Genomic DNA, 25,407 nt, shown 5'->3' on the forward strand with positions numbered 1-25,407 from the left:
CAAAATCCAATTCAGTTTGTAGATGATAAATAAAATTTCAACTAGAGTCCCATATTACAAATGGGCATTGTGATTTCCATTGAAACACAATTTCTCTCCCTAAAATCACTGTCATTTTATCAAAAAGACTACATTAAGCCCAGTTTCAGTTTGGCCTGATTATTTGCATAAACACAAGAATAGTAATTGGTCTTATAAGCTCTTTTAGATTTGCTTTGCTGGAACTTCATAAGGAATCTTCAGATTGATCTTTAGTCAGCTTCTCAGGGCAAAGAAGCTAAGCAACAGAGTTGCTGTCTGGTTTGGCCTGCAATACCTATAGGTCTGGCTGGATTGCTCAAGTTCTTGAGATCTCCAAAATGTCTTAAGGTTCCTTCTTTGTCATCTTTCAGGAAAGCAACCTTCATTCCTTACCTAGAAAGACTATCATGAGCATGTGACCAAGCAAGGTATAAGGCCATTCCTGCAGAGGGCTTTTATTAACTTCAAACATCAATCTCAATTTCTTCAGGCTTTTTGGTGATACCCAGAGTCCAGGCAAGTTTCTTTTGATCATGACATTCCAGACAAAAACTTGGTTAACAAGACAACATTTCGAAACTGGTTCTATGTGTCCTATTACAAAGAGAATTGATTCTTATTGGATTTATGCAAACAAACATATTGCCATGAAAATAATACCCACTCATTAAGAGTTGTTAAATTCTGAAGGGATCAGCTAGGGAGAAAAATATAAATGCCTTAATATTGCTTATGGGGGTATAATTTATCAAATTGTTCTAGTGAAAAGCAAAGTTCCCTAATGTCTGGAAAACAAAACAGATTTTAAAACTCCCACTTTTTTCTTCACAAGTACATGTCTCCTAAACTCTAAGGCAATACACAGCTGGCATCTTGTCCTAGGCTGATCCCCTGAACCTGCCTCCAAAGCTCCTTTTTCTATGACTTCCCAATAAAGCTAAGGCAGCCCAGCCTAGGCTCTCCTCTTGCTTCTTCAATGTTAAACCCTCCTTGTTTCACTGTCCCTAGCTTATGTGTCTTCATAGTACAAAAAAAAAAAAAAAAAGATAAAATTAGCCACTGTGGAAAACAGAATGGAATTTCTTCAGAAAACTGAAAATGGAATTGCCTTTTGACCCAGCAATACCATTGTTGGGATTATACCCTGAGGATCCTGAAATACCAATTCAAAAGAACCTATGTACCACAATGTTCATAGCAGCATAATTCATAATAGCCAAGTGCTGGAAGTAGCCTAAGTGCCAATCAGTAAATGAGTGGATCGAAAACAGTGGTACATTTACACAATGGAATACAATGCAGCAGAAAGAAGGAAGGAGCTCCTACCCTTTGCAACAGCATATGAATCTGGAGAGCATTATGCTAATTGAAATAAGCCAAGCAATGAAAGACAAATACCATATAATCTCACCTGTAAATGGGATCTAGTCAACAAAACAAAAGAGTGACCAAAATACAACCAGAGACAGTAAAATAAAACAAACAATCTGACAGTAAGCAGAGAGGACTAGAGAGAGGGATAAGCAGGGATAATGGTGGGCGGGGTGCATCAAGAAACATGTATGAAGAACACATGGACAAAGCCAGAGGGAATGGTTTTGAGGGTGGAAGTTGGAGATGGATGAGGCGGGGGGATGAAAATGGAGACAACTATACTTGAACAACAATAAAAAATAAAAAAATTTTTTTCAAAAATAAAGATAAAATTAGAAAAGCCCTTTGAAAATAATTAGGTTTCTTGGCTGGAAGTGTACATTATTAGGACAATCCATGACACTTTATGAAAGTACTTATGACTAGGCCCTACAACCAGAAATTCTGACCTTCAAATTCACAACTGGACCTATTCCTCTGTTTGAAAACTGCACAGTTGATTCTGATGTCAAGCCAGTATAAGAAATTGCTGATCTAGTTTCTCCTCATTTTGCCAATAAACAAACTGAAGTCCAGAGAGAGAAACAGAATGAATTGAGGAAAGTTGGAGTTAGAAACAGATACCAACCCCCAGTCCCATTTCTTTCTTCTGTACCAAATGGTGATTTATCAGTCTTCTTGATAGTATTTTTTTGTTTACTGATATTATTATGTCCCATCAGGCAGCAATTTTAACAAGTAGCAAAATACTCCCAAAAGAGTGTTAGAGAAAATCAGTCTATTAGGAGAGGATAGATTCACTATGTTGTTCTAAGACAGAGAAGCAAGCAGGTCCTGAAGAAATACAGGTAAACTCTTCCAATCTGTAAAGAAGTACTACAGGCCATCAGCATTTGCAGTGTCGACAGCTGAGTAATTATTCCCTTAGCTCATGGCTCATGAACACAGTTAACTACTACAGTCTATTAGTAAAGCAGTACCTGAATGTTAATCTAGAGAATTTAACTGCCAATTAATTTGCCTCTTTTTTTTGGTCTCATAACAATAATATTGCAGGGGAAGACAAAATCTTCAGGCTGATGAATTTTTACACAGCAGCATTATTGTAATGATTTAAAATACACGTACATTGGAGCAAACACTGACATTCTTCGAATAGACCTTTTTTAAAAAATCAATACCTTTTAAAAAAGATTTTATTCGTTTATTTCAGACAGAGGGGAAGGGAAGGAGAAAGAGAAGAAGAGAAACATCAGTGAGTGGCTGCCTTTCATGCATCCTCTACTGGGGACCTGACCTGGCTCACAACCCAGGCATATGCCCTGACTGGCACTTAATCCACTGAGCCACACCAGCCAGGGCTTATATAGGTCTTTGAAGTTGAAGTATGGACTTTCTCTTTTCACAGAATTCCCTCAGTAAACTTACAAAAAATTATCAGTACTATCCTGTACTGATGTCTTATAGGACAACCCATATATTTGAGATAATTTCTAGAAGCACTAGTAACTCTTGGACATTGTGAAATTGGAAAAATGGGCCTAGATTGTTTGGTAAAGCTGATTTTTAAAGGAAGCTGATGAATACATTCTAAAATGTTGTTAATAATAATATTTACCAAATTCCAAATAAATTTATACTTGAATATTTAAAGTAATTTTCAAATTTGTACAAATAAAACGCAACTAGGATCAGTGATCCCATATTTCTTTGGTTTTCATGCATTAATGTATATTCAGTCTAGTTAGATAGGCATTCTTTAGTCATGGAAACTTCAAGTTTGAGAGAACTTAAGAGTCATCTTTTCAACCTCCTACCCAATGCAACAATGTGATGTGTATGTTCTCCCCAAACCCTGATTTCCTGCAAAAGCATGCATTAGAATTGTGCTGAGGGAAAGTGGGTTAGAAACAGACTCTTTGAACCCTAAGAAAGGCCAGGCTGATGAGTTATGGATACAAGCAAAATTTTACAAAGAACTGTGCAATGAGTTCTTCAGAGTCTGAGTGTGAAGCTTCACTTAGGTAGCCGAGGGTAGATCAAGAGGAAAATGGATGGCTAGTACAACAACACTGTGTTCTTCTGTGGCTGATGGGATTACTGACTGTCTCAATTTACTTTGCGCCATTTGAAAGCTAAAGCCATTAACATCCTTAGAAAAGTCACACATAACCAGTGCAACCTCCACAATACAATAAACCTATTCCCTACACATAAGGGAGATTTTACTATTTACCATCCTATTTTGCTTTACAGAAATGTGTTACAGTGAAAGAGACTGCACAGATTTCCACACTGTGCACCAAAAGGACTATAGAGCCTCTGTTTAAACATTTCATCATTTTTAGTTCTTGTCAATGATGATCAGCTTTAGTTTTTGGAATATTCTTCCCTTTTTTGAGCCAAAATGTTCCCCAAAACTGCTGGTTTCAAGTGTATCCTCTATAGTAGCATAAACCCTTTTCCCTTGAGAAAGATTTTTAATTATTTGAATAGAGTGTGCTCCTCATAAGTGTTCACTTCTTGTGTGTGTGTGTGTGTCTGTGTGTGAGTTTAAATATGTTTACTAGCTTTAGGTGTGTATAAGTAGAATTAAATAAAATTACTATATGGTGTGTTATAATTTATACAAACCTGCAATTAGGATAACTCCTTTCTTTTAAGTACAGGCTAAAATTTGTCTCAAACACCTCTCTCAAACAATGGAAAAAGCATCCCTGAACTGCTACTGCTTAGGGCTTCTAAAAGGAATTCTTTTTTGTTGTTGTTATTTTAGGTGTGGTTGTTAATAATTGTGAGTTTGCTGCCATTTTACTGTACATGTTTTTTATCTTCTTTTTCTTAGATAAGTCCCTGTGGGGTGACTTTCCTTGAAAGTCCCCCAGTCCACCACAGAGGAGAGTAAACATGACTGAGACATGATTTGCTTGGGGAGGAGAGGTGGCCAGTTTCCCAGAGGGAAAAGGCCATGAGTAGTGGCCAGTTTTTCAGGGGAAAAAGGCATTGAGCCCCCTCCTCCAGGACCTTTTATTGGGTTGTAATACACAGGAATACGGGGCAGCAAGGATCAAACAGTAGATAACATTTCAAAGAAATCTGAGGGCTTAGTCTGAGTCAGTGTCTGTCAGGAAAGGGGTTTTTGCAGCAATTTTGGGAGAAATACTCATTTCCTGCTTGGACCCTTATCATATGAATGAAAGCACTCTTAGCAGAGCAGATTTCACAGGTTTATCAGGAAGTCTTTGTGATGCCAGATTTTTCCCCAAAACACGTTCTAGCAAGGCAAAGAGCTGCATCCCTCCCCATGAGGTGTTCAGGCTTAAGGGGATTAGAGTCAGGAAGCGCTTCTCCCAGAGGACATGGGGACTCGGGCTGTGTCAAAGCCAGGGGGTGAGAGTCCATTGCTCTTTGTTGCAGCCCCCCAAGTCCTTCCATGTTGGCCTCCCAAGTGATTGTGTCTGGCCTAGGTTGCTCCTCCTCTGAGGGGTCTTACTGGTCAAGGACTTCCGACCATGCTTTGAGGGCAGGAAGGAAACTGAGGCAGCATTTGCTACCAGAGACAAGCTTTGTCTCCTGCAGCTCACATTCCAGAGGTCATTGCTCGCTCATCCGTAGCCACAGGGGGTAGAGTTACAATTCCTGAAACCAGGCAGCGCGGTCCACAACAAGTCCCTTTAACATTTCATATAATAAGGGCTTGGTGATGATGATCTCCTTTAACTTGACCTTACCTGAGAAGCACTTTATCTGCCCTTCCATTCTAAATGAAAGCTCTGCTGGATCGAGCAATCTTGGATGTAGGTCCTTGCCTTTCATGACTTGGAATACCTCTTTCCAGCCCCTTCCTGCCTGTAAGGTCTCTTTTGAGAAATCAGCTGACAAAAACAAACCAAGTAAACAGCTAGAAGATGAACAGAACCACAGAAATGGAGATCACATGGATGATTATCAATAGGGGAGTGGGAGGGGGAGAGAGGGGGAAAAGGTATAAAGAATAAGTAGCATAGATGGTAGGTAGAAAATAAACAGGGGGAGGGTAAGAATAGTATGGGAAATGTAGAAGCCAAAGAACTTATGACACATGGACATGAAATACAGGGGGTAAATGTGGATGAGAGGGGGTGTGCAGGGTGGAGGGGAGTGAAGGGGGGAAATGAAACAACTGTAATAGCATAATCGATAAAATAAAAAAATAAAAAAAAATAGAAGGAATTCTAAATTATTGAGATATGTTATATATCATACTCCTTACCTAGGTACTTGCCTCTTCATACTAATTCCCTGAGATCTAGAGTTTTCTGTTACTTCCCGTATAGATTTTCACTATGTAGGCAAGCACTTTATGTTTCCTAATTCCTTAATTTTCTCAAAAACTATCAGCATTCACTTCTTTCCATTTTCCTACATTTAATTCATTTCTTCTTTGACAAAACACCACTTTCTCAATTTTAATTGATAAAAGAAGTCTGAGTCATTTACTTGTTCAATAATTATTTATTGTATACCTTCTGTGTACCAGATACTTTTCAAAGCACTGGGGATACAGACTGAAGGAAATAGGGGAGGAAACCAACAACAACATTCCATCCTCATGAAGCTGATATTCTATTGAAGAGGGTAACGAACAACCAAAATGACCATATGGTGTGTTTCATCAAATATACAATAAGGTACCTTTGACTGTGAGACACATTAGAGCTTTAGGTTTCTTATGCACAATTACATGGTAAAACTCTATAGATTGTGAGTCACATCTAATTTTAGAAGTGCTCATGTGTGAAGAAACGTTCCTTAGAATGAATAAACCACACTATAGTGGCCGGATGCTCTAGGGAGTTTGAAGTTTTACATAAGATGATCAGTCCTGAAGCCCAACAGTCTTAAGCAACTTTCACCTGCCTGCTGGACTTTGCAGCCTAAAGGTCAGGAGAACATTCAAACTCAGCATATATAAAACCTACTCCCCAATACCTGATGTCAGTGAATGTCTTTACAATTAATCACATATATCTCTTTTCTCCATTCTGAATAATCAGCAAGCCTTTTCAATTGAATTTCTAAAATGTTTCTAGTCTCCTGGGTTACTACCAGCCACTGCCCTGGTTCATGATTTTAATATCATATATCTCAGTTCTCTTGATATTCTACTAACTTGTATCCTTGGTTCAATTTTCCTCCCTTCTCTAATCTATATTTATTTCTATAATTTTAATTCAAGTCAAATCCTTACTTGAATCATCCTTATTTTCAAAAAAACTCCATAGGCTATCCTTTGCTTAAATAGAAATTTTCAATTATCTTAGCATAGCATTTATTACTTCTTATGACTGAATTTCAGCCTGTTACTCTAACCTTATCTGCTTCTATTCCCTTCCAATCTTCACAGTATGTGTTGGCTGTGCAAAATCATTCCCATTAGTCCAAAGATGATATTTACTTATGAACATTTGAGCTTCTGTTCATATTGGTATCCTCGACTTGAATTATTACTTCCCAATATTTTCCTGTGTTTTTCTATTGCTAGTTCTTTTCTTATTTACTAAGTAAACACAAATCACCTAATCTTTGTCCAATCCCAGCATTTTTTCATACTGCTATTTATAACAATCTATTATATTTCCCTGTCTCCTTCACTATACTGTAAGTTCCTTGATAGTGTAATTTATCATTGTGTTTTGAAACAAAAACCTCTGATTCTGAATCTTGATTTTATTACCTAGAAATTCTGTGACCTAAAACTGTGACCTCTGAATCACAGTTTTCTTATCTGTAGAAATGATAGAGAAATGAGGACTACACATGAAAACAGAGAAACAGCCAATTGTAGAGATTAGGAAGGCTAATGTACTCATTGGTTACTAAGGGTAATAACTCTTAATTTTAATGAGAAATTTACAAAATTGTCTCTTTAATCCATAGATATCTGATGTGTGAGACTAGGTGAGGGAGAGAAGGGAAAGAGTAGAATGTATTTTTTGCAGTAACAAGAATGTTTCATTAGGATACTTAATCAAATCTAAAATATAGTATAAAGGAGATAACAATGCAAAAATAAAAGTTAAAATATTAAAGCATACAATATAAAGATATATAATTAATTGAATTTACGATTCATAAAGGAAACATGAGTAAACATGTAAAATGTAATGAAGCATACAAGTAAATTAAATTATCATATCAGGGATAGGAAATTAAAAACATGAAGACATTATAAATAATAGGTTATTCTATCACTAGAAATTTACAGATTAGTCAATTTTTAGTAGAAAATATTACACATTTTTGTTTTTGATATTAATACTGAATCATGATGGTTATATTCTTTTGACAGCTTGGTTTTATCATGTGGGCTAGAATTCATAGGTTATTTTTCTACTCACTGGCACTATGATAGAATCAAATATTTAGGTTATATATATATATATATTTGTTTTATTATTTAAAGTACTAAAAATCTATGTTAACCATAAGAAATAATAACTGAGAATATTTATTAGACAAAATGTTTACCCAACTGTGTTTTCTAAAAATAAGCCATTGAAACAGCAGAATAGTTCAGCCAGTTTACTAATAATTTTGAGCAATATTTTTTAATTTGCTATTTTTCAATTAATATAATATATGCATATAATTTTAAATAAACAGAATAGAAAGGTTTATAATACAAACACTTTAATCCCCTGGAAATTAAACCTTTTTTACCTGTTTAAGTTTTGGGGGTGGGTAATAAATATACTCTATATCTACATACAATATACATACATGAAATCTTTGTTTCAGTTAGTAATTAGACTTGATTGCTAACAACAAAAACAACAGTGGCTGAAACAAAGTAGGAATGTATACATATACTGTTATGGATAGAATTGTGTCCTACCTGCCCCAAATATATCTGTTGAATTCTTAATCCTGAATATCTCAGAATGTAACTGTATTTGGAGAGAAGGCCTTTAGAGAGGTAACTAAGTTAAAATGAGAGTGTTAGGATGGACCCTAATTCAATGTGACCATTGTCCTAATAAGAAAAGATTAGGCATTGCTGGTCAAAATGACCACGTAGGCAGACATGGCTCACCTCTTCGCATAAATATATCAGAATTACAACTAAATCATCACTCAGAACCATAAGAAGTTGAGTTGAAATGAAAGACTGACAACTATAAAATTAAAGAAACCATATCCATCCAGACTGGTAGGAGGGCCACAGACATGGAATGGGCTGGTCTCTCGCCCATGTGTGGTGAATAAAAATTCAGGAGGAACATCTTGGGTATGAGGAGTCCAAGTCCCACCCAGGGTTTCAATGTCAGGATGATAAGCCCCCACAACTTCTGGCTGCAAAAACCAGCAGGGATTTAGTCAGTGGAAGACACTTCTGGAACTCTAAGCAGTTCCTCTTAAAGAACCCACACACAGACTCACCTACTCAGACTCATTCCCTCTGAGCACCAGCACTAGAGTAACAGCTTGAAAGGCACCAGTGGTATATAGGGAGCAACTGAAGTGTTTGGCATCAAGGTGAACAGAGGCCACTGTCCTTTTTCTAAACATTCCCCCCACAGAGCTAACAAGCCAGTACCATATCTGAGACTCCATCAACCTGGCTAACACTGTTTGACCTGCCTTAGAGATCCCCAGAGACTCTGCTCTACCCAAATTTCATGCCCACCAAGCTATTTTTCCATATGAATGACTGATTTTGGCTTATGCTTCACAACTTCCTAAGTCCTATCATCAAGCAACAGCTGGCCTCAATGAGCCCCAGGTCCAGCACTAGCAGCAGCCAGCCTAGATTCATAGCTTCACTGTGCCTGGCAATCTCCATGCCCAGCACAAGTAACAGCCATCTCAGATTGCTTTATAGCTCAGGCCCTGGGTAAAACACAGGTGAGAGCTGGCCTTGGCCTGCACTACCCAGGAAACCCCAGGGTCAGTGCTCCCAATGGACAACTACAGACCACGTTGGAGCACCGCCACCCTGCTACTGCACAGCTGATCCTCCATGGAGGGCAGAGGTTGGTGGTAAGTGGTGACAGCAAATTTTTGTAGCCTACTGGCTTGGGAAAATCCCTCCCATTGATCTGCACACAGCAACCAAGGCACAAGTACAACAGGAAGGTATACTCAGCTCACGTGAAGGGTACACCTGGAGTACCCAGCTTGAGTGATAGGGTAGGCTGTGCCACTGGAACTTACAGAACATCTATTACATTAGGCCACACTACCAAGACAGGGAGTCATAGCAGCTCTACCTAATACATAGAAACAAACACAGAGAAGATGCCAAAATGAGGAGACAAAGCAATATGGACTAAATGAAAGAACAAATCAAAACCCCAGAAAAAGAGCTAAAGAAAATGGAGATAAGCAGTCTATCATATGCAGAGTTCAAAACACTGGTAATAAGGATGCTCAAGGAACCTAGTGAGGACCTCAACAGCATAAAAAAAACCCAGTCAGAAATGAAGGATACAGTCATTGAAATAAAGAATAATTTACAGGGAAACAACAGTAGAGTGGATGAAGCCAAGAATCAAATCTATGATTTGGAACATAAGGAAGCAAAAAACAAGCAATCGGAACAAGAAGAAAAAAGAATTAAAAAAATGAGGATAGTATAAGTGGCCTCTGGTTGCTCTGTTGGACAAGAAGTCTAACATTTGTATGATAGTGGTGTCAGAAAGAGAAGAATAAGAGCAAAATAATGAAAATCTACTTGAAAAAATAATGAAAGAAATTTCCCCTATTTGGTGAAGGAAATAGACATGCAAGTCCAGGAAGCACAAAGAGTACCAAACAAGATGGATGCAAAGAGGCCCACTCCAAGACATATCATAATTAAAATGCCAAAGGTTAAAGATAAAAAGAGAATCTTAAAAGCAGCAAGAGAAAAGCAGTTAGTTACCTACAGGGGAGTTCCTATACAACTGTGAACTGATTTCTAAAAAAAAAAAAAAAAAAACTTTGCAGGCCAGAAGAAATTGGCCAAAAATATTCAAAGTCATGAAAAGCAGGAACCTACAGCCAAGATTGCTCTACCCAGCAAAGATATTATTTAGAATGGAAGGGCGGATAAAGAGCTTCCTGGGCAAGAAAAAACTAAAGGAATTCATCATCACCAAAACATTATTATATGAAATGTTAATGGGACTTATTTAAAAAAAAGAAGATGATCGAAACTATGAACAATAAAATGGCAATAAATTTATATTTATCAATAATTGAATCTAAAAAATAAAGCTACAGAGGAACAGAGACTGAATCATGGATACAGAGAATATTTTGATGGTTGTCAGATGGGATGTGGGTGTGGGAGAATAATTGAAGAGGTCAGGGGATTAATAGGTACACATAGGTAATTACAGAATAGCCATGGGTATGTAAAGTTTAGTATAAGAAAAGTAATAGCCAACGAACTTATACACATGAACATGCACATGAACAATGTTGGGGTGATTGCTTGCGGGAGTAGGGGTGCTGAGTGGAGGGGAAGCAAGGTGGGGAAGTCAGAACAATTGTAATAGCATATCAATAAAATATAATTAAAAGAATAAAAGAGGAGGTATCAGGCATGAACCCACAGAGAGGAAAGACCCTATGAAGAGGTAATAAGAGGGTGGTCATCTATAAGCCATGGAGAGAGGCTTCAGCAGAAACCAAACCCACTGACACCTTGGTCTAGGAGAGTGAGCCTCCAAAACTGTGAGAAAATAAATGTCTGTTGTTTAAGCAACTCAGCCTGTGGTATTACCTTATGGTAGCTTTCTTAATCTGGGTTACCATAGCGAAAATACCATAGTTTAAAAAATATTTTTTTCTCTCATGGACATCCACTCTTGTTCAAGTTATAATATGAAATTATTTGGAAAGAGGAACAGTTTAGTATATTTTATCTAGACATCCAATAAATATTAAACAATTACATTTCCCCATTATTTTATAAATTATGAAATGTGACTCTAAAGTATGAGAACAGGTCTCAGAACAGTGTCCTTCCATTACAGAAGTCAAGCCACTTGACACTTCCTTCAAAAGTAATGCTGCCATACTGAAGACCATTTGCAAAACTCTTTAAACAGATGTCTCCTCCATTTCATACTTAACCAGAGCTCTTGCTTTGATTTTTCCCCTTCTCCTCTATGGTAGTCTCAGATCCTTCAACAAGTCATTTTTCACAAGGACATCCAAGAGCTATTTTGGTACAAACATTTCAAAGAGCTCCAGCTATTTCTATTCTTTTTTTGGAATTACAGAATTCTGGTTGGCCCATGTTACTATGTTAGTCTCTCAGCAATGCAGTGGCCTCCTATGATAATATCTGAAATGTTTCTTAAAAATAACAGGGAAAAGAACAGATGAAGAAAAAAACCCCACAAAAATTTCTTAAAAAAAATATTTAAAAGCCGGCACATGTCTAATTTACCATGCACTACATTTTTGAGGAAGAATATTAAAAAAATATTCCCTTAGTTTACAGAAAATTGGATCATATAGTCCATTTAACAATAGAACTGCAAAATAACTTTAAAAATAAATATTTAAAATATTTATTACTAAATACTTATTTTCTCCTCAGTATTTTATTACTAAAATATTTATTTTCTCCTCAATATTTTCCCCAAGTGGCACTATGTATTATTTAAATTCTTAGAATAACTTAGAAATACTAAAGTTTTATTTCCAAGTAATTTTAAAACATAGTTATAGAGATTGAGTTTTTTTACTATTTAATGTTTATCCCTCTGAAAAATATATTTTGGTCCCTCTCTTTTTAAAGACTAAAAAGAGATAGTAGGAAAGGCATGTTTTGAAATGTGTCTATGGGGCGTAAAAGTAATGATCCAATATTATTTTTAATTCTCCAAGCAACTTGTGTATGTAATACTTCTTCATGAAAAATAATAAACATAAAGTTATGTTTCTTGCCTCTGTTTTTTATTTGTGAAATGTGAAATACATTTGGTCTTTTGTATTTTCCTATTACAAAAAGGACTTCACATTTTTAACATACCCAGTGGTGTCCAACCTGTGGCCCGCAGGCTACATGTGACTTAGGATGGCTATACAGCCCAACACAAAATCGTAAATTTACTTAAAACATTATGAGATTTTTCTGTGATTTTGTGTCACAATGTAGTTAATGAGTGGCCCAAGACAACTCTTCTTCCAGTGTAGCCCAAAGATATCAAAAGGTTGGACACCCCTGTATTTGTCATTAAAATATAAAGGGAATTAAATTATTCACTAAATTTGACCTTAGACTTTAAGATGCTGACCAAGAGGATAAATGCATTGTATGTGTGTGTGTATGTATATACATATGCATAAATAAACATATAAACTTCACAACATTTTATATAATAAAAATGAGAAAACTTGTAATGATGAAATATCATAATTTATATTCAAAAGTTTGTTTGGAATATAAAGAAAACCTGGAATATATTTAAAACTGCATCTCCCTTATTAATTTCTAGGTACATTATTGCCTTCCTTTTCTGATAGACATTGTACTTTTCCCAGCAGATAGATAAACAGATCTGCTTCATAACCATGGAGGCATTTCCTGAGTGGTTGTATATTTGGTCTCAATTTCACCATCTGTAAATAAGATATAAAGATGTAGGAAAGATATACAGCAACTATGATAATATATTTGTTATTGAATTAACTTTTTAGAAGTATTAGATTTTTACATCCACATTTATCCACATTTATATCTCTAGAGGTCCGGCCATCTATTATAATTTTACCACTAAAAATATATGTATGTTAATGATATATTGACTAAAAATAAATAATTAATCAATGTATTATTGGACTCTCAGAGAAAAAATTGCTTGGCAAATTGAAAATACATTAGCAAAATAGAATAAGCAAAATCCACTTTCTATAAGATAGGAAACAACAATATCTGTTTTCTTGCCACAAATAAACAGATTTCTACCCATAAGGTACTTACTTGTGCTTTCACATTACATTTATTCATAAATTTATACATTATTTCATTTAAGAAATATCTTGTGAAACCTATCACTTTGAAATTATGGTGCTTGTTGCTGAGAATGCAATGAGTAGCAGTATCCTATTTTCATGGTGCTTATGATCCATTGCATGAGATACGCGTCCATTAAACAGAGACCAGATGTTATGTAAGATGTGTGCTATGATGGACCAGAATCTGATTCCATTCTTAGAGCAAAGAGAAGTCATTGAACAGTCTGAGTCAGATCTGGGTTTCAAAAGGAACACAAATCCATAAGCAAATTTTTGTTTTAGTCTAATAAGAAATGAAAATAGTTTTAGCTATGGTGGTGGCTGTGGAGACAGCAAAAAATGTTAGACTTAAAAGAGGCAGAAGGTAACATTGAGAGGACTTGTGAATTATATACAGGGGCATGATGAGGGAGAAGGAGAAGGCCAAGGGTGAATCCTAGGTCCATGTTTGCAGAATTGTATGAGTTGTGATGCTAGTCTCTAAGATAGAGAACACTGAGAGTCAGGCTTCTCAGGAATGATTGAGATTTAGATGCATTGAGTTTGAAGGGCTTTGTATCTGTATTAGCTAAAGTCCATTCAGGAGACAGATATCATATCAGTTGTTTTAACAGAGAAAATTTATTATAAAGAATGTTAAACTAGCTATAAACTTATTAACTTAAGAAAATGTAAAGACAAAAAAATAAGGACATCACAGAGGTATAAACTGCAGGAATGACTGCCATCCTTCTACCTGAATATACAATGGGAACACCAAGAAAAATGTAGACTCTCAGAAGACAGTCTTGGAAACATGAAAGTTAGATCTCTGAGGAGGAGGTGCCTCAACTGGCCTGGAGTGAGTGTTTCTGAACTGAAAGATGAGGCCCCCATAAGCCTGGGACACATCTCTGGAAAGCAGGTACTGGAAGCTGGTTCTGGTGCTTTTGAGATGAAGCTCTTTCTGTAAGTGTTGGAAAATATGAAGTTAACTATTTATAGGAAATAACTTCAGTTGCTGGAATAAAAAAGCAACATCACTGAGAGTAAACTCAAACAACAAGGTTATAGACATTGAGTATTTTTATGTTTATCTGCATGTCCTCTTTGGAGAAGTGTCTAATCACATCCTTTGCCCATTTTTAATTGGATTGTTTGGTTTTCTTGCTGTTGACTCGTATAAGTTCTTTATATACATGTATTTTGGATATTAACACTTTATCAGATATATCATTGCAGTGCTATTTACAATAGCCAAGATTTGGAAGTAGCCCAAGTGCCCATCAGTAGATGATTGAATAAAAAATCTGTGGTACATTTACACAATGGAATATTACTCAGCTGTAAAAAAAAAAAAAAAAAAGAAGGAAATCTTACCTTTTGCAATAGGATTTAAATTCAGACAGTACTATGCTAAATGAAATAAGCCACTAAGAGAAAGACAAATACCATATTATCTTACTTAAATGTGGAATCTAATGAACAAAATAAACTAAGAAAACAGAAACAACTCATAGATACAGAGAACAGACTGACAGCTGTCAGAGGGGTGGTGGGTTGGGTCTGGGTGAAATAGGTGAAGGGTTTAAATCAAAAAAAAAAGAAAAACCTCACCAAAGAAAAAGGTGTCCCCTTTGGTCACCTTTTCTCTTCCCTTTCTTAGAAAAAAGAAAATCACCAGACAACAGTATGGTGATTACTAGGGGGAAAAGAGACTGGAGTTAGGTAGAAGGGGATAAAGGGAAGAGAAATGGTGACCAAAGGGGACACATTTGGGTAGTGAACACACGTACAATATATAGATGGTACATTATGGAATTATAGACTTAAAACCTATATGTTTTATTAACCAATGCCACCCTCCAAAATACAGTAATTTAAGAAAGATCCATGAGCCGTTCTCTTTGGAGTTCAGATGGAGTCCAGCCAGTCCCCTGTGATTGTCCTTCAAAGCAAACACACATGAAAAATGAAAAAGAGATTGCCATTCTTCTCTCAGCCTTTGGTCTTCCTCCAATATCCCTATTTGCAGAAGCCGAGAGGAATTCAGTTGCTCAGGAATAAATGTACTTTCAGAGTTCCAGTCATAGTATCACAAAGCAGAGCATGGAAGAGCAAGTTCAGAGCTGAGAAGCAACATAATGTTTGACCTAAAATCTAAGTGGAAATGGCAATCAGGCCAGTGGATATATGATTCTGGAACTCATGTGATGTCTGATACATATCTTCAGCACATTGAAATCATGACAATGGGGGGTAAGGCTGCCTGGATAGAAAAGAGTGACTGGGGCTGTGTTTGGAGGAAATTGATGCCTGAATAGCTGAGGAAAATGGTCCAATGATAACTGAAGGAGTGACTGTGGCTGTTAGAGAAAATAGAGTGGGAGAATATTGTGTCAAATTAAAAAATGATGAAAAATATTTAAAAACATAGGGAGTGTTTGACATTGTTTAATCTACTGAAGAGTCAAGTTAAATGTAAAACAGCTTTTAGGTGTGTGAATTTGTTGTTTTGACTGAGTAGCTCACTCTTTTGGAGAGAGCAGTGTCCAGGACTGGGAGCCCATGTCTCCTTCCGACCAGCCGAAGTCTCTGTATTCGTTCATATATACCTTGAGTTCTTGGAGTGTGAGCCATTTTTTCCCTTTGGGTTCAACTTGTGCTAGAAGGGCCACCTTCAGCAGATCTAGTGTGAGAATGTCTACTCTGACACAATACTTTGACACCCCATAATTTGGGGTGTCAAACTGTTTTTTTAAAGGTTGGTGGGTGCCAATGAAATGTAGGTGCCCCATGGACTTTAGAAACTCTGGTGTCCAGGTACAGTCACACTGACACCATGGGTCCTAGATCTGCATGTATCCAGGCAGTGGCAAAGATGTGCTGACTCCTCCCTTAGCAGGTGAGGGTAACATGGCCTGTGGTTGGGATGGGCATAGAGGCAAGTAGTGTTTGGAGGGCACTGTACTCACATCTGGCGGAAGAGGAGAATGAGAAGGGTGCCTATGTACTCTCCATGGAAGGTAGGCAAAACGGAGAGCAACAGTGGTTAAGAGGCAGGTGTCTGGTCAGGACCTCTGCTGGCATGCACAGTGTCTTTTCTGATTTCAGAATGAAATGGCATGCTCAGGGTGCTGCCGCCGTGGACCTTGGCAGACATCAGATTGGCACCCAGGGCTCTGTTCCCAGAAGTCCGCGTGGCTGCCTGGGGCCCTTACGCATCCTGGATGACTATAGTTTTGTGCTGTCGCATGAGCAGTTCACTCTCCCATTATGGGTTTCAGCACTTCCTCCTTTGCTAAGTATTTGGGTCAGAACACTGTCCCGCACATGTGGCTGGAGCTCTGGAACCAAGGCCTGCCACCCTGGACTCTGATTGGAAGGCCTTGAGAAGACTTTGAACCTTGGGGATTGCGTGATAGGTTGTATGACCCGAATTCCTTACAAAGAACCTAGGGAAAGGCGGTCTGCTGCCCAAGGCACACACCTGTTTCTCATCCCAGGACTCCCCTGCGGGCCTCACCCAGGAGAGCTCACGAGATCTCACGAAATCAGCGTGCCCGGGAGTATTGTGGTCTCACCCGCAGGGCCTCAGACGTGATTTGCTCAGTCTCCGAGATGTCCCTAAGGCTGCAACACGCAGCGCCCACGCCATCCTCTTCCTGGCCCTGCCTGGGACAACTTCAGGAAGAACTTTTGGTGGCAATGTGAGCAAAGACTGACCAACGTGAATTGAGAGGTGAGTAGAATGGGGGAGGCAAGAAGTGGAAAAACTTTTTACTAAATACTGTCCTGAATGAAAAAGAGAAAGTGGTAGCTGATGGGAATGTGGAATCGAGAAGTTTCTTGGTTTGATTTTCAAAAATGTGATAAACTTGACTAAGTTTATCCATGTAATAAAATTATCCAAATGAAAAGCAGTTACACGTAGAAAAGAAGAGAAAATTGGCAATGGAAGACACCTGGGAAGGTTGGTTGACCTAGAAATGTAAGTTGCAATATTGTGGAGGAATGTAAAAAAAATACCTGTGCTTATCTATTGTTATTATTAAGTGGTAGCTTTTAAGTAAGTTGAAAGAAGACATGTTTATACTGTACTTTATTATTACATAATTACTTTTATCTGTGCTGTGTTTTTTCACGTGGCTTAGAATGATCGTATAGGTTGACTTGCTTTCAGCCTAAGAACTTCCTTTAGTATTTCTTATAAGGGATAGCTGGTATCGACCAATTCTCTTAGTTTTTGTTTATCTGGAATGTCTTTAGTTTGTCTTTATTTTGAAAGATAGAGGATTTTATTTCAACGGACATAGGATTCTTGGTTGACAGTCTTCTTCTCTGAGCACTTTGAATATGGTGTCCAACCGCCTTCTGGGCTGTATGGTGTCTGATGAGAAGTCAGCTGTTGAAATGAAATATTCCGAACCTTATTAAAATTCTCCACATAACCTTTCATGTTAGTTTTAAAGTATTGAAAACAGGAAGCACTGTTTTTCCCTTTAAATATTACACACACTGAAAGATCAAGCCAAAGAGTATTTATATATATAAATAAATATATAGTGTGACTCATAACTATATATTTATATTCAAATTTTCCCATCAGTCAAAAGTTACAAATTTAGCTTTCTAGACTTTTTGCAGGTCATGTTTTTCTATGAGAAATAAAACATTCCCACAAAACAATAGAAAGTATTGTATAAAATTGCTGAAAACAGTTCCATGAAATAGGAGCATAAACATACAGAAATATTATGCTTCCAAGATTTGTGCTGCACAAAGCTCGTTGAGATAATTACTGCTTAAATACATTTGGAAAATTCTACTTCTTTAATCTCCTTTGATGTTTCTATATTAAAGGTTCTGCAAAGTATTTTACTAATAATTCTGTTTAACTTCGACTGTCTTGAAAATTAAAAAAAGCAACATTTGGGCAAAAAATGCTTTATTCATGGAGAATATTAGTATTCTGTGAGCTATTGTTCTGTGGACCACACTTTAGAAACTGTGACCTGAAGGAATAGTCAATTAGCAAGCTTTAGATTGAATATCCTAACACACACATCATTTGAAAAGTAACATTCTTTCAATGTGCCTGGTTTCACAAATTTTTCTTACTATGTTGTATGCAAATTTTTCTCTAAATCACTCCTTTATTTCACTTCTGAAAATTCACCTATATTTACAGATAAATGCAAATGAACTCAAAGTCTCTAAAATGATTGTTTTACCCTTAACTTCCTCAGTCACACCGATCAATGACACTCTGCATCTTATTTGGTCCACTTGTGGGGAAGACAGTCACAATGGTTGGTTCTAGCTGTTTCATTATGTCTAAGTTGTTGTCTTTCAAAGTCATCAGTTATTTTTAACAGTAAAACCCATTATGAAAATAGTATTTTCACCTTTACCTCCAATTATAATATGCAGTACAAATGCATGAAATTTGCAGATTCCAAATACAGGTGTGTCTTCTTATTGGCAAAATGCAATTATACAACTAATTGGCTATTACATTACAGTGTGATACAGGTTTGGCCCATACCTCTTCTGCTGCTGGCAATACAGGGATGGTCTCCTTTTGCACCTTCTTTCAATATGTTTTGTTATTTAGGCCAAGAGAGAATAGCCACTCAGTGGATGTTCTTGGCAGCTCTAAGACACAGATGCTGGGCTCTCATGTTTATCTTTTTTTCCCAACAGGATCAGAATGGCAATAAGTGCCTAATTTCTTGGCTAGCAGCCTTTTACTAGGCTTACTTGCTAGATTTTTGTGGCAGCCACAAATTTACCTTGTGCTAGTTACAAGTTACATGTTAAATGGTTGATTATCACTTGTGATTATTTTTAATGGTAGGATTCTTTCAGAGTGATTTTAATTAAAAAGATTTATTTCATTGTATAATCCCAGTTTTTTATTCAATTTACAATGCTCCTGAATTTTTAAAAAAATTTAAAATTTTATTTAGTTATTTTTCAAGTACAGTTTTCTGTCTATTTCTCCCATCCAAGCCCACCCCACCTCGTGCTCCCCACCTCCCTCCCATTTCCACCCCCCTTAGTTATTGTCCCTGTGTCCTTTATACTTGTTCCTCTAAATCCCTCCCCTTTTTTTCCCCTTAAATTCCCTCCCCTCTCCCCTCTGGTCGCTGTCCCCTTGTTCTCTATTTCAGTGTCTTTGTTTTTATTTTGCTTGCTTATTTGTTTTGTTGTTTGGCTTCCTGTTAAAGATGAGATCATATGATATTTGTCTTTCAACTCCTGGCTTATTTCACTCAGCATAATGTTTTCTAGTTCCATCCATGTTGTTGCAAAGGGCAGTAGCTCCTTCTTTCTCTCTGCTGCATAGAATTCCATTGTGTATATGTACCACAATTTTTTGATCCATTCATTTACTGATGGGCACCTAGGTTGCTTCCAACCCTTGGCTATTATAAATTGTGCTGCTATGAACATTGTGGTGCATAGGTTCTTTGAAATTGATGTTTTAGGATTCTTAGGATATAGTCCTAGCAGTGGAATTGCGGGGTCAAAAGGCAGGTCGATTTTTATTTTTTCTCCAAGGAGGACATAAGATCCAGAGACACATGAAGAGATGCTCAATATCGCTACCTATCAGAGAGATGCAAATTAAAACCACAATGAGATACCACTTTACACCGGTCAGGATGGCTATCATAAAAAAAGCAACAAACAACAAATGTTGGAGAGGTTGTGGGGAAAAGGGGACCTTAGTTCACTGTTGGTGGGATTGCAGACTGGTACAACCATTATGGAAAACAGTATAGAATTTTCTCAGAAAAATATACTCCTAAATTTTTTATTGTTAAGACGTAATGAATAAAATATAAAGTACAGAAAATTTGAAAATTATGTGGCATAATATAATGAATAGTCATAATTAATTTATTTAAACTTAATTTATTCATTTAAACATTTATACTCTTTGGTATAATGGTGAGATGTGATCTTTTACGTAGAAGATCATCCAGACCAATTAAAAAAAGAAAGGGAGATACAGAAACACATTACCCAAAGTGTCCAGTTGCCATAACTGATCCTGGTATAAGAATAAATGAATAAGTAAAAGGTGAATGGTGACCCTGGGTAGGGGGAAAAGCAAGTAATTTGAAAGCTTTCCCACTGGGGCTGGAAAAAAGTATATTAGCTCTAGGAAGTGATGAAGACAGATTTACTGGGTGAGAAAGTAGAGTATGGGTATTTCAGATTATAGTTTTATGATAGGCCACCAAGGTTTGAAAAGGCCTTATAATCAATCCTGAGCAGAATGGATTTCCTAATGATCTTTTAAGTAGTGGAAACCGCTGAAGATTGTGGCAATAAAGTTCCTGTGTGTGTTAAAAAAAAAAACACTTTGGGAGTGTGGGAGACAGATTGCTTTTAGGGGGTACAAACAGCAGATACTTCAGTGGAGAAATGATTTCAGCAGTCCAAGGTAGAGCTAATAAGGGCTTCAGTTAAGACAGCAATGGAAGGGATGATAATTAGCAGGGTTTCCAAAAATATTTCAGGAAATAAAATTATATTACTGAGAATATCTTAACTAAGTGCATCTCATAACACCTTTTTTTTTCTTCCCATCTCCCTGATAGAACAACTTTAAACATGAAAGAAACCTAGTGTGAGATGCAGGAATAAATTAGAGTATTTCTGAGGCCTTGAATTTTCTAGAGAAGAGAACAGCGAAAGCATTCTGTTGTGTAGGAGATCTGTTAGCGATCAGGGAGGCTGATCGGGACTGCTGGCACCTGTGTTCTCAGAGGAAGAAGGCACTATTGCACCGCCAGCCCCTAACAGAAGTCTGTCCCCACCCCACACCCCCTATCCTGAGTCGCTTCACACCAGGGAAGTCTCAGACTTGGGAGCCAAAACCTAAGGGAAGATTTAAATTTTGACAACCCTCTTTCAGTTGGCTTACTAGAGCAAAGATCAAAGTAGTATTAATGTTTGTGGCTTTATCATGGTTGCAAAAGCCTCCAAAAAATTGGACTCCAAAACCAAAATTAAATAAAAAATTCTTGTATCAAAGTGAGAATAAAAACAAAAATATAAATCATTAAAAAATTAGGTGAAAACCTAAACCATATCAAAATGTACATTATAGAGGTAAAGTTGTGTCAAGAGTAACTACAGAGAAATAGTTTTATTATTAAAATAGAAATACAGTGATGTAAATATATAACATGCAAACAACATTACTAAGTAAAGACAAACAAAACTGACAGTGATGTAAAATTATGTCAATGTATAACATGAAAACAATGTTGATATGTAAAGATAAAATAACAAAGAAAATTAATAAAATACTATAAAAGTAATTAAAAGAAGGTAAAGAAAAAGTAGGAAAAAATAAATAAAACCATATTTTATCTCTTTGAAGACAAACTGGAAAAACACTACAAACCTGATAAAGCAAATGGAAATAAAAATAAACAGGTTTAAGAATAGAAATTGATATATAATCACAGATACTGGAAGTATTAAAAGTATTAGCAAATATTACATGCAATTTGATGGCAATAAGTTTGAAAAGCTAGAGAAAACTTTAAATTTTCTTGTAAAATATAATTAGCAAAATTGATCCAAGAAGGGTAGGAAAATCTGATAAACCACATATAGTATAAATTGGAAACATTGATAAAAATAGAAAGCTGTAGTACTCAAATAGTTTTGTAGCTAATTTTTATTTTAACTCAAATAAATACATCTATGAGGTCCATCCAGAAAGTGTCCAGCCATGTAATATGACAAATAGAGACACTTATTGAAGAAGATACAAGATACAAGTAACATTATACATAGGGCAGTGTTGCCCCAGTCCCCTTCAAAGTAGGTCCCCCTACTTTGGGACCTCACACAGTTCTCCCAGTCTCTATCAGCTGCCCCATCATATTTTCCTGAATCTCATCAACAGTCTGAAATCTCATTCCTTTCAAAGAAGATTTTGGTTTCAGGAAAAGGCAAAAGTTGCAGGGTGCCAAATCTGGGCTATACCAGGGCTGAGTTGTGTGGGTAATTTTGATGTTCTGCTAAAAAATTCTGCCTGAGATGTGATTCATGAATGGGCATGTTGTCATGATGAAGCTGCCAATCACCAGTTGCCTGTAGCTGTGGCCTTCTGAATCATCTGAATAACTTCCATGGAGGAATGTTCAAGCTTAATGCAAAATTTCATGCACATTCATTGCTCTACTAAGTCATGTTAAATATGACAACCACACAGTACACATGCTTACTCAGTGACATCTACCACCCCCCACTGACTAGTACAGTGAAGCCATCATTGTTCACACGTGTGTATTCCAGTCCACTGTCTTTGGCTACCAGGTCACATAGATGTTGCACAAACCATTCTCGTTACCTTAACAATGGCTGGACTTTTTCCAGACGGACCTCATACATGTTTTAAACTATTAGAAGCTACACAAAAAAATGACAGCTTTCCAACTTATTTTTAAAAGCCATCATATTTCTAAATTTGAGCCATGTAAAAGATACATAAAATATGTACTTTTATTTGTAAATATAAAGATGAAACATCTAAATAAATTTTGAACAAATGGCAATATGCCATGTCCAGGCAGAATATTTTAGAAATGAAGATGTTTTAACATTAAGAAACATAGTTGTTAGCTATAAAAACTAGTTTGTACATGACAAGACAATGAGAAATAGGCAATCCCTTTAAAACAAGTTCTTAAAATAAAAAAAATGTTCACAGTGGTTTGTATCAACAGGATGCATTTTATGACAATAACATGTAAAGATTTAGCACCCTAGGGCTCTCTTGTTATGCTAAAGAAAATGAGCATTTACATTATTCATGTATTGTGTTGAATTTTTAAAAAAGAAGAATTGTACACTCACCCCTTAGGATAAACTGTCCTAGGGTATAGAGCTTTAACACTATCATTAAAGTTGTTTGCAAAAGGAAGGGAGAATTTAAAAAACAAACAAACATTTTTTCTTGGGAGTGAAGTCTTTCATTCCCTGTCGTAACTAGCAAATGCCATTCATGAACTCAAAATGGAAAGAGGGGCCCCACAACACATTATTTGAGCAAGCGGACCAATACACATTACAGTTTTAAAAGTGAAGGTTACATGGTACAAGTCCCAGCTGGGCACTGTCAAAATGACTCTATTTCTTTGCTTGCTTTGTGATCATACCCCTTGGAGGTGTTATGGAAATCGTGGCATTCAGCTCCTTGTACTCTGCAGGCTTTAAAATCTAAAAAGAGCACATTTAGTGTTGAGTCCACTCTCATCATGGCACCTGGGTACAGAAAACAGAGAGACCAACTGACTCTGTAAAAAATTCATATCCATTTTTAACCACCTGATGGGCTCTGCATATAAGATGCAAATGATCCTTATGGAGAAATTTTGCAACCACTTCTCCACATGTGAAGGACACTCCTCTGTCATTTTCACCCCAACCTAAGACATCATTATCAGGGTCAGAATACAAAAGAAGACCTTGATCTGGTACATCAGTTGGTCACACAGTTCAGTGAATATGCTTCATAGACTGAAGATCTGTTGATAAGCCTCCATGACAAAATATTTTCTCATTTGAATGGCTGCTATAGATAAACAGTTAAAGTAGTCTGTACAAGTTTTCCATAGTTCAAAGTTATATCTTCCTTTACATTCATCATAAAGTCCATACATTCTATTGATCCTGGCATATTTGTGGTTTCTTCGGAGAAGAAAAAATTCTCAGGATATTTGATTTTGCATGCCAGTAAGAGGCATATAGTCTCCAGTGACTCCTTCCCCTGTCCACATAATTGCCAAGAACCAGGTAGTTGCTTTCTGGCAGGAAGCCACTGTACCCAATATGTCAAAGTAAATCATGGGATTGCCCATGGATGTCCCACATATTTGAATGGTAACTTTTCAACCTTGCTGGCATCTCTGGACTAATGCATGTTTAATTTAAGCACCCTTTCCTCTACCATATAGTTAAAATGACTACTAAAGCCTTTATTTAAAATGTCTGTGACTCTTTCCTAAAGCCAAAGTTTCTGTTGAAATATGGACTGACACACTCAAGTCCAAGGTGGTAGGTTCTGTGCCCATGTTGCCTTGAGGATTCAAAACCAGTTTTGAGTTTGAATAGCAATTAGTAACATAGTACAGTGTAAGCTATTAAGGATTAAAGTTAATACATTTTGTATGATTTCCACATAGTTGCATCAGGCCTGAACCCATCCATTCAGAAAGCTCCAAAGTATAGAAACAAAACTGTTCTGTACAAGTGACTGATTTTACTTTCTTTGGTCTACATCTATATTCTGAGGTGAAGTTGAAGCTTATAAGTCAAAATAAAGGAACTAACTTTCTATCCACCAGTTTATACAGAAATTATATTATCTGTGACTTTTTAAAACTCAGATCTGTTGAAAATAAATCTGTTTTAATAGCTGACCATGCATAACACCACGTGATGAGAGTGGGTTCAGACGTATTAAATGATGAACGTGTTACATTCTCTCCGTGTCTGTTCCTCAGCACAGCACACGCCTGAGAACTATTGGTGGCCTGCTGAAGGGAGCTTAATGAATACACTGCTCTGGAAATCACATGCACACACAAAAGAAACGTAGCTGACTAATTTATTGTCATTTATTAAATCATTGCACTAAAAAGGTAAAAATAAAACATAACTTTAAAGTACTTAGATATTTTCTAAAAGTTAACTGCTATTCTTGATGTTTTTCAAGTAAAATAGAAAGTGATGCCTACTTAATGATGAGAATGGATATTTTCCAAAAATATCTGAAATACTGTATAAAACTGCAAGTACTCAACTATTTCTGTTTAAGCATGAGAAAAAGAAGCCTATGTATGACTGTGGACCTAAAAAACTCAAGATACATAATTAAAAACTAACAAGCAGCCACCTTTTAGAATTAGTAAGAGCTTTTGATAAAGCACTTATACCCACATAATAAATATGTAAACATACAGAGAGTCTATACTAACAACCAGTACTTTGAAATGCAAA

At 36.6% G+C, this 25,407-nt stretch overlaps 1 pseudogene; it reads right to left on the minus strand.

Moving 5' to 3' along the window:
* Positions 1-23,535: 23,535 nt before the first annotated feature.
* LOC119048001 (serine/threonine-protein phosphatase PP1-gamma catalytic subunit-like) lies at positions 23,536-24,312 on the minus strand (annotated as a pseudogene).
* Positions 24,313-25,407: the final 1,095 nt, after the last annotated feature.

Source organism: Artibeus jamaicensis, unplaced genomic scaffold (genome assembly GCF_021234435.1).
Source record: "Artibeus jamaicensis isolate MK-2021 breed Jamaican fruit bat unplaced genomic scaffold, CSHL_Jam_final contig_426, whole genome shotgun sequence".
Classification (NCBI taxonomy): Eukaryota; Metazoa; Chordata; class Mammalia; order Chiroptera; family Phyllostomidae; genus Artibeus; species Artibeus jamaicensis.